Source organism: Mauremys mutica, chromosome 1 (assembly GCF_020497125.1).
Source record: "Mauremys mutica isolate MM-2020 ecotype Southern chromosome 1, ASM2049712v1, whole genome shotgun sequence".
Classification (NCBI taxonomy): Eukaryota; Metazoa; Chordata; order Testudines; family Geoemydidae; genus Mauremys; species Mauremys mutica.
The window spans coordinates 56,802,493-56,816,552 of record NC_059072.1 but is presented as its reverse complement, the minus strand read 5'-3'; the positions used below and the strand labels follow the sequence as shown (position 1 = coordinate 56,816,552).

Sequence of the window (14,060 nt, the reverse complement as noted above, 5' to 3'; positions counted from 1 at the left end):
ATTTTGCAAGCAGAGAGGAGAAATGGCAAACTGTGCTCAGGAAAAGCCAAAATGCAAAACAGAAAACATTAAAAAAAAATGAAAAAAATGATGTAAATACCATACTGAAGCAAAAGAAGGTTGGTTTGCTCTATAACAGGAATATAACCAAGCTTAAAATCTGTTTAGCGTATCTGGTTCATAAATGCAATGAAAACACACAAGTTTTCTTTTTGCAAGAAGTAAAATAAACAATAATCAAACACACACTACCAGTTAATATTTGATCCACATCTTTCTCAGCATCTATCACCTTTTTCTCCACTAAAATGTTTTAAATTGTCTAAGCATCTTTTACTTTAACTGTTCCCCAAAAATGTCTTACAAATAATATGTACACTGAAAAGCAGTGATTGGAAGTGGAAACACTGCTGTCCTTCTGAGTCAGGGGCAGCAGGACTCCAGTTCAAGGAGTATGAGGGTGTTTGTTTAGAAGGGGAATTATACAACTGAACGGGTATTTCCAAAGTTAGGGCTTGATCCTGCAAAGTCCTGAGTACTCTGGTCCTTATCTAGCAAAGGACTTAAGCACATGCTTAACTTTAAGCAGATGAGCAATCCCATTGATTTAAACCTAAGCATATGCTTAAGTGCTATACTGAATCAGGCCTACAATGCTCAGCACCTTAGACTGAACCCTTAGATTGGGAACTCCTAAATTAGAATGTGGCCTAGCCTACAGCTGGCCAAAAACAACAAATAACCAAAAATATTCACATAATCCTCCCCCCCACTCCCCAACTTCTTTTTGAAATTTCATTTAGATGTTGATTTTCTGACCAGTTGCAGCGAGGCCACACCTAGTCTTCAAAATGTACCATGGGATCCTTTATTACCACAGGTGTTTACCAAACATTACTGCCTGGGTCAGAGGGTTTGGTTTACTGCAGTTGTTCTGTAACCTTTTCTCAGAAAGATCCAAGACAATTGTGCTGGGCAATTTCCCCTTTCTTGTAGAGTTCGGCAGGTTGCCATGCATCCTGTTCAATATCCATGGAATGCCAATGTAGGAGATTTTCAGATGGTTTGAGCTACTCAAAACCACTACTGTGGCAAGACACTGGAGGGCTCACATTCCAGTACTGACCGGGCTCAACCCTGCTTAATGGCTGAGATGGGACAACCTCGCAGAAAGATCTGGTGGTTAAGGCTGTGCACTCGGTCTCAGGGCAGCTGGGTTCAGTTTCTTATTGTTCCACTGACTTCCTGTTTGACCTTGGTCAAACTGTTTACTTTCTCTGTGCCTCAGTTCCCCACCTGTAAAATGGGAATAACAATACTTCCTCTACACCTAGGAGCGAGCCTACCAGTCCAGATCCACAGACTTGTTTTATCAAGGCTCACGCTAGCCCTCTGAAGATAGCATCATAGATATTGCAGCTTGGGCTCTGAAGCCTGTGGGCGTGGGAAAACTTGAGAGTCTGAGCTCCAGCCACAGCTGCAATGTCAGAGTTACATCCACACAGCTAGTGTTAGAGCCCTGCTAACACGAGTCTATGGACCCCAGCTGAGAAGCTAGCTCCCAGATGCAGTGTAGACATGCCCGAAGTGCTAATGTAGTAGAAATAGTAAATAATCACATTGCAAAGCAGAGCATGCAGTGCTACTAACAAAATAATCATTTTTCATTTCCTAGCCAGAAGTTGTCACTGCATCTCAGAGGACTAAATGTTCTCTGGAGTATCTGAGCTGCGATTATTTTCATGTTAATGTTCTTATCATTTCATGAATATAATATTACAAGTTTATTTGGAGTAGGATTGGCTTTACTGTCATATGCACAACAGTCTTTCTGCAATATAATGACATACCCCAGTTCTATAGTTTACACTTAGCTGTAATGACTCCTAGCTTCTGCTAAATTTTTGTGATACCAAAGGCCATAACACACATCCTGTGCAATCCAATATTGATTTCACTGGGATAGCAAGGGTATAAGACTAGGCAGAATTTGGCACGAAGCATTTTATTCATCCACCTAATAGGTGATTTGCTGCCTTTTTAGTTCGCACAGAATCATCATCTTGTCTCAAAGCACATCAGTATATCCCCGGATTACCAGGGTCCCTTCAAATTTGCAGCGATTAAAGATCAAAGAAAGAGTGGGTGGGTGAAAGTGGGAAGGTTTAGAATTATTTTGCATTCAGGGTCTGAGGCCCAGCAAAAACAGAAAGAAAATATCACAGATTTGATTTTTAAGGGCTTAGATCAGCATATTACATTTAACATCCCACTAATAATCTGACTACCTGGAAGGAATTTTTACTGATGAAGCAACATATGAGAAACATAAGAGATTTGTTGCTAAATACCAGGCAAGGTGATTGTCTGATTAAATATGACAGGTGGTGATATACAGCCCATTGCTGTAGGCAGCAATGCTAAAGGGTCATCAGCTAAAATCTTAAACATTTTCTCACCATTTATTCACTGAAAATGCTTAGTACTTTACCCACACATTTCCAATATTGTATCTTCAAACTTGACAGGCTAAATATGAAACTCAGTGCAATAGATTACCGGTATTTTTGCGGGGGAGCTGGGAAGGTTTAGTGACCATTATGATTCATTTCAACCATTGGAGAAAGCCCATTGATTCATTCATCCTATTCTCTCTCATCTGTCTAATGGGAGCCTTTTCCCTTATCAAATATTTGAAGTCGAAAGAGTCAATTTTTGCTAAATTTTTGTGATACCAAAGGCCATAACACACATCCTGTGCAATCCAATATTGATTTCACTGGGATAGCAAGGGTATAAGACTAGGCAGAATTTGGCACGAAGCATTTTATTCATCCACCTAACAGGTGATTTGCTGCCTTTTTAGTTCGCACAGAATCATCATCTTGTCTCAAAGCACATCAGTATATCCCCGGATTACCAGGGTCCCTTCTGCAGAGGCAGCCCTCTGGAGGGTTCAGTATGTGAAATGTTTGCCATGATTTTTCACAACATATACAAATAGTCTCACAAGCAGTTTGTAATAAGGGTAAAGCCCAGAAGCAGAACTTGAGGATCGCTGGGAAATGATAAATGCAAGTAATCAATGTGAAACTCTGGCTCAATTTCACTTCTGCACAGCAATTTGATGGACCACAGCAGGATGAAGTTTAACAAAGACAAATGCAAAGTGCTCCATTTAGGAAGGAAAAATCAGTTTCACACATACAAAATGGGAAGAGACTGTCTAGGAAGGAGTACGGCAGAAAGGGATCTAAGGGTTATAGTGGACCACAAGCTAAATATGAGTCAACAGTGTGATGCTGTTGCAAAAAAAGCAAATGTGATTCTGGGATGCATTAACAGGTGTGTTGTGAGCAAGACACGAGAAGTCATTCTTCCGCTCTACTCTATGCTGGTTAGGCCTCAACTGGAGTATTGTGTCCAGTTCTGGGCACCGCATTTCAAGAAAGATGTGGAGAAATTGGAGAGGGTCCAGAGACGAGCAACAAGAATGATTAAAGGTCTAGAGAACATGACCTATGAAGGAAGGCTGAAAGAATTGGGTTTGTTTAGTTTGGAAAAGAGAAGACTGAGAGGGGACATGACAGCAGTTTTCAGGTATCTAAAAGGGTGTCATAAGGAGGAGGGAGAAAACTTGTTCATCTTAGCCTCTAAGGATAGAACAAGAAGCAATGGGCTTAAACTGCAGCAAGGGAGGTTTCGGTTGGACATTAGGAAAAGTTCCTAACTGTCAGGGTGGTTAAACACTGGAATAAATTGCCTAGGGAGGTTGTGGAAGCTCCATCTCTGGAGATATTTAAGAGTAGGTAGATAAATGTCTATCAGGGATGGTCTAGACAGTATTTGGTCCTGCCATGAGGGCAGGGGACTGGACTCGATGACCTCTCGAGGTCCCTTCCAGTCCTAGAATCTATGAATTTTGAAAAAGCAGTGAAATATGAAATTGACCAGTTAGGTTAGATTTGAACAGCTCATTTCTAATTAGTGTATATTTTCTGTAGACACTGTCCACATTTACCAGACCCTGCACCTAAATGTAAACTGGTGAATGTGAATGAAGCTAAACTTTCAAAAGTTAAGGAAGGGTATTGGTCCTTATAGATCAGCACCACTGCTCTTTATAAAAGGCATAAGGGGCCTTTATGTGATTACCTCTTTAAGATTTTGTGTACAAGACACTACTCTTAGTTTCTAAAAAAATATTTTTGTTATCAGCGTGTTGCAAGGAAAACCTGATCCTGTGGTCTGGGCTTGGGAAGGTGAAGTAAATCCAGGACTAAGAATATATAGTTTATCTATGGGGAGCAGTAGTATTAGTTCAGTTTCCCTAGTTGTAAAAATCGAGATAACAATACTTCCTGTATAAAAAGAGTTCCATGGATGAAAACAAATATTCTTGATAATATTTTATATATCAATGACATTAACTGACAGACAAATGTCCAGGGTAATAACATTTGAGCATTCCACGTTTCTAAAACTAAACTGGCTCTTTATTAACAGAGATGCTGCAACTGCAGCTAGAATTCAAGCACTGTGCAAACAGACTGACTTCTTGCTGCCTCTACCAAACTATTCGTTCCTGCAGTCTGTGTACCTCTTTCATCTTCCAGGCAGGTTGTGACATCTTTCCTTTTAACTGTTGTTGTTGTTTCTTTTGTGCCAGCATTTGCTGACTTGCTGGGGCCAGAGATTACTAGATAGACCAGGGGTAGGCAACCTATGGCACGCGTTTCAAAGGCAGCACACAAGCTGATTTTCAGGGGCACTCACACTACCCGGGTCCTGGCCACTGGTCCGGAGGGCTCTGCATTTTAATTTAATTTTAAATGAAGCTTCTTAAACATTTTAAAAACCTTATTTTCTTTACATACAACAATCGTTTAGTTATACATTATAGACTTATAGAAAGAGACCTTCTAAAAATGTTAAAATGTATTACTGGCACACGAATCCTTAAATTACAGTGAATAAATGAAGACTCGGCACACCCCTTCTGAAAGGTTGCCGACCCCTGCGATACACCAACTCAGGGACATGGTCTTTACCACCAGCACATAGCAGTCTGTTAGACCTCAGTCTTTAAAGTGGGCTGGTCTTTGAACCAGTCTCCCACTTCTTGTACATTGCAGCTGTTGGTGGGGGACTTGCTTCCACCCTATTGCTGTCTTCAGTTTGTTGGCTGGCTTATTCATATACCTCGTTTCTTCAGACTCTGCTACATCAGGGTAGCTGATGGCTGAAGGCCTTTCTAAGACCACCCAGTCCTAGCCTTAGCCCAGTATGTCTGGGTGTTCTGGCTGTCTGCTGCTACTCAACAGTTCTCCTCAATGTAGTCTCTACCACTGTTCTGATTCTGTAGCTATCTCATAGGACCCGTATCCACTGTGTTGCCTTTTGCTATTGTTTTGTCTGTCTGGCTGGCTGGACCCAGACCTGCTCATCTGTGTGTAGCGGGTGTGACGGGTTCAGTCACAGAGACCCCCCCCTTGGGACAGTCACCTGACGTGCTGGAATTACCTCTGAGCCTGTTTTCCCTGCCAGCTTAGCACTGCTGCAACGCTAGTCTGCTGCAACACAGACCCAAGTCTGGTCCATGCCCCCAAAGCTGCAGACTTTAACCAAAAACTGCTCAGCAGGTCACATATCTCCAGCACCCAGACACCCAGTTCCCATCCGACGAAGTGGGTATTCACCCACGAAAGCTCATGCTCCAAAACGTCTGTTAGTCTATAAGGTGCCACAGGATTCTTTGCTGCTTTTCCAGTTCCCAATGGGATCCAAACCCCAAATAAATCCATTTTACTCTGCATAAAGCACATACAGGGTAAAATCATAAATTGTCCATAAATACAGTGTAAACTCAAACTCTATTACTCTGATAGAGAGATATGCACAGCTGTTTGCTCCCCCCAGGTATTAATCACTTACTCTGGGTTCATTAATAAACAAAAGTGATTTTATTAAGCATAAAAAGTAGGATTTAAGTGGTTTCAAGTAATAACGGACAGAACAAAGTAAGTCACCAAACAAAATAAAGTAAAAACACGCAAGTCTAAGCCTAATACATTAAGAAACTGATTACAGGTAAAATCTCACCCTCTGAGATGTTCCAATAAGCTTCTTTCATGGACTAGACTCCTTCTCAGTCTGGGCCAAATCTTTCCCCTGGTACAGTCCTTGTTAGTCCCAGCAGACATCTTACGTGGAAACTAGGGGTGTTTTCATGACTGGAAGCCCCTTTTGTTCCGTTCCACCCCCTTTTATAGCTTTGACTCAAGGTGGGAATCTTTTTGTCTCTCTGGGCCCCCACCCCTCCTTCTAAATAGAAAAGTACCAGATTTAAGATGGATTCAAGTATCCTGTGACATGATCATGTGTCCTGTGAGACCCTAGCCTCCATTCTTCCTGGGCTGGCTCACACAGACACAGGAAGGCTTGCAGGTAAATAAACCATTTATAACCAATTGTCCTAGTGAATGGGAGCCATCAAGATTCTAAACCGCCATTAATGGCCCACACTTTGCATAATTACAATAGGCCCTCAGAGTTTACTTCATATTTGTAGCTTCAGATACAAGAATGATACATGCATAAGAAAAGGATGAACACACTCAGTAGATTATAAGCTTTGTAATGATACCTTACAAGAGACCTTTTGCCTAAAGCATATTCCAGTTACTACATCATTCATACTCATAAGCATATTTCCATAAAACATTATGGAGTGCAACGTCACAGTGGGATCAGGTTCTTGGCTTTACTGTAGTGAGCTGCCCACCTAGGTTGACATTCTCTTAACTACTTATGTGTACAGCCCATTGTTCTTCTGCTGGACCATGGTGACTTCTCACAGGAAGCAGAATCTTGGTTCTCCAGCCCATCAGCCCCTGTGCCGGCCTACTACAGTAAAAGCTTTGCTATCCATCATACTGGGGGAATGCAGGCTGCTGGTAAGTGAAAAATTCTAGTTAACTAAGAGGGAGGGAGTTTGGGTGCAGGAGGGGGTGCTACTGATCGTAGCACCCCATCCTGTTCGGTGCTTTAATTGGATTACCTGGAACTTCTCACTAGCGAGGAGAAGTTTCTGCAGCCTGGTGATAGACAATCTGTTCTGGAGAGCCATCCATGTTGTAATCTGGAAGGTATGCCCTGCTCAGTGTATATGCAACCAGTATTGATTTTCTTGTCAGTAACTTATCCTCACCTCATAACACTGGAGACTGAATAATATGTGTTGTAGTGACTTGGGTGCAATCAGCAGTGGCTTCTTCATGATACCTTCTAAAGGCTTGTGATCAGACTGCATGTCCACTGCCCAAAGGCAAACTGATGGAATCATTCCATTCCAAAAAGCACAGCAAGGAGCAACTCTTCTATCCTAACACATCACATACAACAACTGAAGCATATTTTCAAGGTTTTATCTGTTTCTGAGATTTAAAATGAGACCTGTCTTTTTTTCATGGTAAAACTGGGTGGATGCAGAAAAAAATATGGTAATAGAAATGTATCCTCCCTTACTGAAAGGAGGAGCCTAATGGTAAAAGACATCTCTCTTATGCAGTTTGACAACTGCTCTCTGAAGAGTAATCACAGTATATGGAATATTACTAAATCCACAGATTATTAACAATATTTGCAAAATAGTATTGTACTTTGAAAAGGCTCCAGGTTAATGGAAAGACAAAACATGGTTTGGAACACAGAATCCTGTATCACAGATAATTTCAGCATTTTCAGACAAGGTAAGGGAAAGATTTGCTAAATACTCCTTCCATTTCTATTATTTTAAAGTGCCTTCCTTTTTCCTATTTTATAGAAATACATCTATCACACTCACACTGATCACACTGATTAATACACGCATACACAAATGCATGCAACTTTAATGAAGTAATGTTTGCTTCATCTTGGCAAATTCTTAAATATCCAACTACTGTCGCTTATATCTGCCATATAGGATTTGATTTACTCTAACTCTCAGATAGGTGCATAACTTCATTGCCTGATGAAAAAGTTTATATAGTGGATTATCTGCTAAAATGTTACAAAAACTTAACAACATATACTCACTTAATATCCTAGAAATACTTTTATATTATATATTGTTCTATGCATACTAACAGACATAAATCCTGAAAATATAATATGCTGAATGCAGTTGAACTTGAAATGTTCAACTTTAACAGTTCATTACATTTTATTACAGTAACTCAATTCTGCAAACAACATATTGTGCCGAATGATTCATAACCAAAAAGATAAGATGTTAGAATGAACAAACATTGCAAACTATGTTTGATAATATATTTATAACAAAACTCTTCTTAATATCTTTTCATTAGTTTTATAAGGTTGTGTAGAACTTGAACTAACAAGAATAGTATTGAGAGCACATGCAACTAATGAGAATATATTACATGGTGCTCAGTCAGTAATACAGAAAAGACACCGATGGAATATCACAACACAATGACAAAAACTAGTAATCCAACCTAAATAGCACAGGCAGGTTCAAATACAGTCATGAATGGCCAGGCAGCAGTGCAGAGGTCAATAAAGAGAAAGAAAGCAATTCACTTAAAATCATGGCATTAATTTTAAGGAACAGCAGAGAAGAGGGGAAAATAAACTAAGAGATTGGGTCTTAAGGAACTAAATTACATAAATAGCATGTGATGTAATGTCTTTCTAGATTGTAGTTGGATTTAATCTTTCAATAATATAGAGCCAAATTAATCCCTGGTGTAACTCCACTGAAATCAATAATGTTATACCAGGGAATAATAATAATATATGGAGATATACCTATCTCATAGAACTGGAAGGGATCCTAACAGGTCATTGAGTCCAGTCCCCTGCCTTCACTAGCAGGACCAAGTACTGATTTTGCCCCAGATCCCTAAGTGGCCCCCTCAAGGATTGAACTCACAATGCTGGGTTTAGTAGGCTAATAGCTCAAACCACTGAGCTATCCCTCCCCCCTTTGTATAAAATTACTTATACAATAGAATATTTTTGGAAAAATATTAGCCCAAGTCTAATGGAAGACAATCTTTGCCCAATATTTTATGTTAGATGCCATATGAATGGTTGTTTGAATAAGCTGTAACCACAAATTAACTGTGGGTAGGTCAGATTCATTTCAGTGTTGTAATAATACAGTCTTCCCAGCTCAAAACACAAGTTCAATAAATCATTTTTGTACAAACTCTGAACTCTACTGAGCCCAACAATTTAGAGGCTGAGGCAGGTATAGTAGCCAAAGGAGATTCAGTTATCTCACTATTCATTGCTTGCCAGGATCTGTAGATCCTAAGAGATAGTGGCTGAATTGAAAGCAGAGCCCGGGGATTTTAGAGCACTGAGGCAAGCCAAGAGGTGAATTAACATACCTGTTACAAGCAATATACCTCAAGCCACAATGCAGCTAAGGCAATTTACACCAGGTGAAGATCTGGCCCTATTCTATATAATTAAAAGGATTGAGCAACCTAATTTCTTCTAGAAACAGAAGCCAACTTGGCTCCTAAAACAGCTTGTAGCTATTCAAAGAGAGGGGAGCTGCCAGAGTTCTAACCCATATTTCTTTCTGATCCTAAAGAAAAAAAACACCCCAATGAAAAGATGTGGAAATTAATCCAATAAAATGGATCAAATTTTTTAAACCTACAATGCTTCTATGTTGTTTAGAGTGTAGCACACTACCAACAAAGCATGAGTAAGATTCTGCTCTGTACCTCTTAGACATAGTACAAAACTTGCAGCCCATGCGGATGGGAGGTTAAAGTGGCTTTTATATTCCTTTCCATCATCCCAGTTCAGGACTGCTGAAAGGGTCAGTGTGGCCCCCGGAGTGACTCAGACTTCTGCTAAGTGCTTACAGGGTATTCTGATATCCATCCAATTTTCAAATAATAGATATTTGCTTTATTTTGGATTTGATTTGTCATTTGCATCTACTCATTCTTCCAGGCCATCTCCATCGAAGGCTGAATCTGGTCAACTGAAAAAAAAATACTTGCAGTGACTCCAAAATATTTCTTAGCCCCCAGAGTTCAATCCTGTTCCTGTTGAAGTCAAGGGCAAAACACAAGTTGATTTCAGTGAGAGAAGGAGCAGGCAGTAACAGCATATGTGACTGCTCACTAGCAACAGAAGGATATTTTCATGCTTCTGTCGCTCATCGTTTTAGTCACTGAACTAACAATTTCCTTTCCTTGTGTCACCGTTAAGAGTTATTTATGGATTAATAATACATGGACTCAGTCTTGAATGCTGCAATCTGTGGGAACAAAATTCTCATAACTCACAATTGCAATATCATAGTCCTAAATTCTGATATTGACCTAATCAAATCCACTGGATTGTGTTACTCTGGTGGTACTGGCTAGCAGAGCAGTAAAGAAGAACCATTTCAGTGGCTAAGGACAGGATGCTAGGGTGGGAAGAAAGAACTCTATTGTGGTGTGGGGCAGACAGCCAGGCAAATGCAGAGGGAAGCTGGGGAAAAGTTTGTGGGTCAAGGGGATAAAATTGAAGGGCAAGAGCATCCTGTGCAATTAATGGATCTCAGACTGCAACCAATGTTTTAGGTAACATTACAGGAAATATTTTAAATGATGTGACTGTAAATTCCATGTAACATCTCTCTCTCAGATGGTTTCTGTTATCACCAGAAATCTTTGATAAATTTATGGTATGGTACAATAAGCACCATCACTACCTATAAGGCTTTTGGGGTAGTAACCATCTAGTAAGTGTTTGTACAATAGATAATATCATGTGGCCCTAATCCAGATTGATGCTCTGACCAATATTGTAATATAAATAATAATTACAGATAATAATTGCACAGGCATCATAGCTATTTTAATATTTCAAATATGGGTATCTTGATTTAGCCATCATGAGCAAGCCTATTACAAATGTATGTTTACTAAGTAAGATTTTATATCCAGATATCAGAGAGCCATAATCAAAATGGTCTTGTTCAAACAAAAGCCGGAAGTCAAGAAATCCAGGTTTTTTCTGAACTTTACCACAAGTTGCTCAGCAATTTTGGTCCCAGTCCCCAAGCTGTTGAGTTCCTCAACTGCCAGTTTTGAGCCCCTTCAATTCCCATCTACACCAATTAGAGATAAATATCCCCAGAAGGGGCTAAGTGCCCTTACCACCTTGCTGCATCAAGCTCTTAATTTGAGCCCCAGTTTCTCCATCTAATAAAGTGCAGATATTAGTACTTGCTTACCTTGCAGGTCTGTGACCCATGATGGAAATGCCACCACATCTACAACTTCATGCTTGATGTTTTTCAGGAAATCAGTAGCACATTGGAAGGCAGTATATTCTTTCACACAAGGTATTACTGTATGTGTGTTTTATTCTCAGTAAAAGCTTCTGAATATTCCCTAAGCAGCAGAAATAGAGTCTGACCACTGGAGTGTGGATGGTGAATAGATTGCCCTGCTCTGCACCTCTGTTTGGGTAGACTTTCCACCCTTGGGAGCTGCTGAAGTAAATTGGACAGAGCTGTGACAAACATAACCAGCTAGACATAATTGTGCCCCAGCCAGCAAAATGTTCAAATGTCAATTAATTATTTGTTGGGAATGCAAAATTCTTAGAAAAAATAAAATTTAAATGTAAAAGGCAAGCTAAGCTAAGGCAGAGTATGATTTCACTCTAGCACTATTACTAGAACCTCAGATCAAAGGAATATTTGAAACCAAATCATACAGTATAGTAAAGGAAACCCTTTCATTCATATGACCACAAAAGAGACTTCTTAACTTGTCAGGGTTAACTTGACTTGGAAAATATTTAATAACAACTACCACTCTTATTTTCTCCAATTTACAACAAGCTTTATCAGCATAAAACACTTGTGAAATATACACAATGCTATGCACTATGCTACTCTGTTAGGGTCAAAATCACCATTTTCCCGCCCATTCTTCGCCACCTCCACCTATCAGACAAAGTCAAAGTAGCTGGGCTTTGTGCAGACAGTTCCATGGAGAGTGAGACAAAATTCATTCTCCCTAGTCCCAGCAAGTTCAGTGTTGATGGGCTAAATTATTATTAGAATTATACAGAAAATAAAAAGGGACCGATCAAATGCTCTAGGGATAAGACTGCCATTGACTTCAGTGGGGTCAGGATTTCATCCCAGGTTGTCAGGATTCAGAGTTTCAGGTCTCAGACTGCCAGCTACTGAGCAGCTGTCCACATTACAAATGCCACTATCAATAAAGGTATTTACTGACATTCAAGGCAAAAAGGCCAAAGAATACAATGAGCATTGAGCATTAACTACACTACTACCCTTAGGGGTTTTTCCTCCAGAGCTGGGTAAAGGCACATTTGGTGGGCAGAGGGAAGATGTTGCTATTGCATGGTCTCTCTCTTATGAAAAAATAAGTTGTCACTCTCCCATGCTATAAACCTAGATTTTCTCCTCAGGGCTAAATTTAATTACAATTATTAGGTGGAAAAGAAAGAATGTTTTGCTATAGGTTCATAACGATGGCCTGAGCTGCTGCTGTCATAAAGCAATGGTTTATCCTTTTTAAATATATATATTTTTCAGGTACTGAAGATGAGCTATTACAGAATAGCCTCTGGTTTCTGAATTGTTTTTACTGATTAAAACAAGCTGAATTTTACTCAGAGTTCTGAATTGTAAATTCAGTAGATTTAATTCATGCTTTCATTTTATTTTAAAAGCTTTTGGTCTCACTTTCCCCTTTAGGCAGAGACCATGGAAAGATGCTGAATGCTACATGCATTACTTTCTTCTGCAACACCCATAGTAAACTGGAGTGGTACTGTTATTTTCTGATTATGGTTTGCCTTTTTGCTTTATTATTGGGATTTCTGGGAAATATCTTTGCAATACTACATTATACATACAGCATAAAGTCATGGACTAGTAGCACTATATTTCTGTTCAATCTGGCACTGTGTGACTTTACTTGGATTCTCATGGTTCCTTTTTCAGTTTACTATAATCTACAGAAGTTAGCCGTATACTCCAGTCAGATATTCTGCCAGTTCAAAAGAATATTCTTCAATATTAATATCTACGGAAGTATCTATTTCCTGACACTCATCAGCTTTGACCGCTACATAGGTGCTGTCCATCCTATCAGTTCATTAAAGTGGTGGGACAAAAACAAGGCTACATTTTGTACCGTTGCAATATGGATCTTCATTTTCATTGAATCAATTCCTGATTTTTACTATACGTTTGCAGTTGAAAGACGAAATGACACTGTAGCTTGCCTGGAATACATTGGAGAACCTTTACACTTCGTAGTGCCATTCACAGTCTCCAGAGTTGTATTTGGATTCCTAATTCCAGCCACAGTCATATTCACCTGCTATATGTTGACTCTTAAGGCCTTGCAACAACTGAAGAAGCGTCAACAGAGAAGAAACAGAATTGCTAAACCTCTGATGTTGATTTTTGTGGCAATGATTGTTTTTGCTATTGCATTCATTCCATATCATGTTATGATGATAGCAGTATTACTTTACAGATTGAATTACCAACTAAACTCTGACAATATAAGCATGATATTTACCGTTTATGAACTCTCTGAAATCATCTGCAGTATTAGCAGTTGCTTGGACCCAATCATTTTTATACTGGTACATAAGAATTTCCATCAAAGATTTCAAATGATAAAATGCCCTGCTAAGCCTGGGTGTCACTGCTGCCGTTCACGGAAGGTCAGGGATATCACTGTGGCCCAGCAGAGAATGCTGAATTAAACTGCAATCCACAAAACATCCCCACGTGTCTCTCACGAGCCAGTTAGTTTCAGTTTCATGCACTTTTTAATTTTTTTTTTCAGCATGGTTACAACAATCTCTCGGGAAAAGCAAAAATATTGAGAAGCCATCTGAGAAATAAGAATTGCCAGATGGATCCACTGAAAAAGCAGAACAGAGATTTTGGGGGTTTTTTTGGCCATGCCATTGACAGTTTAAGTATCCTAATCCATGTGTGTATGTAACACCGACAGATCCCGGGTCCTCAGCAGCTG

At 39.6% G+C, this 14,060-nt stretch overlaps 1 protein-coding gene across 6 annotated transcripts in view; it reads right to left on the bottom strand.

Annotated features, from left to right (window-relative positions):
• TMEM117 (transmembrane protein 117) overlaps window positions 1–14,060 on the bottom strand; it is a 360,911-nt gene that overhangs the window by 304,421 nt on the left and 42,430 nt on the right. Inside the window, exon 1 of one of the 6 annotated variants that reach the window (XM_045032361.1) lies at window positions 9,747–9,773. The exons of 4 other annotated variants lie outside the window; for them this stretch is intronic. The gene's annotated coding sequence lies outside the window, so the exon portion shown is untranslated. Of the gene's footprint in view, window positions 1–6,340; window positions 6,405–9,746; window positions 9,774–14,060 lie in introns of those variants that run through there. One more of the 6 variants, XM_045032371.1, reaches the window with a different exon arrangement.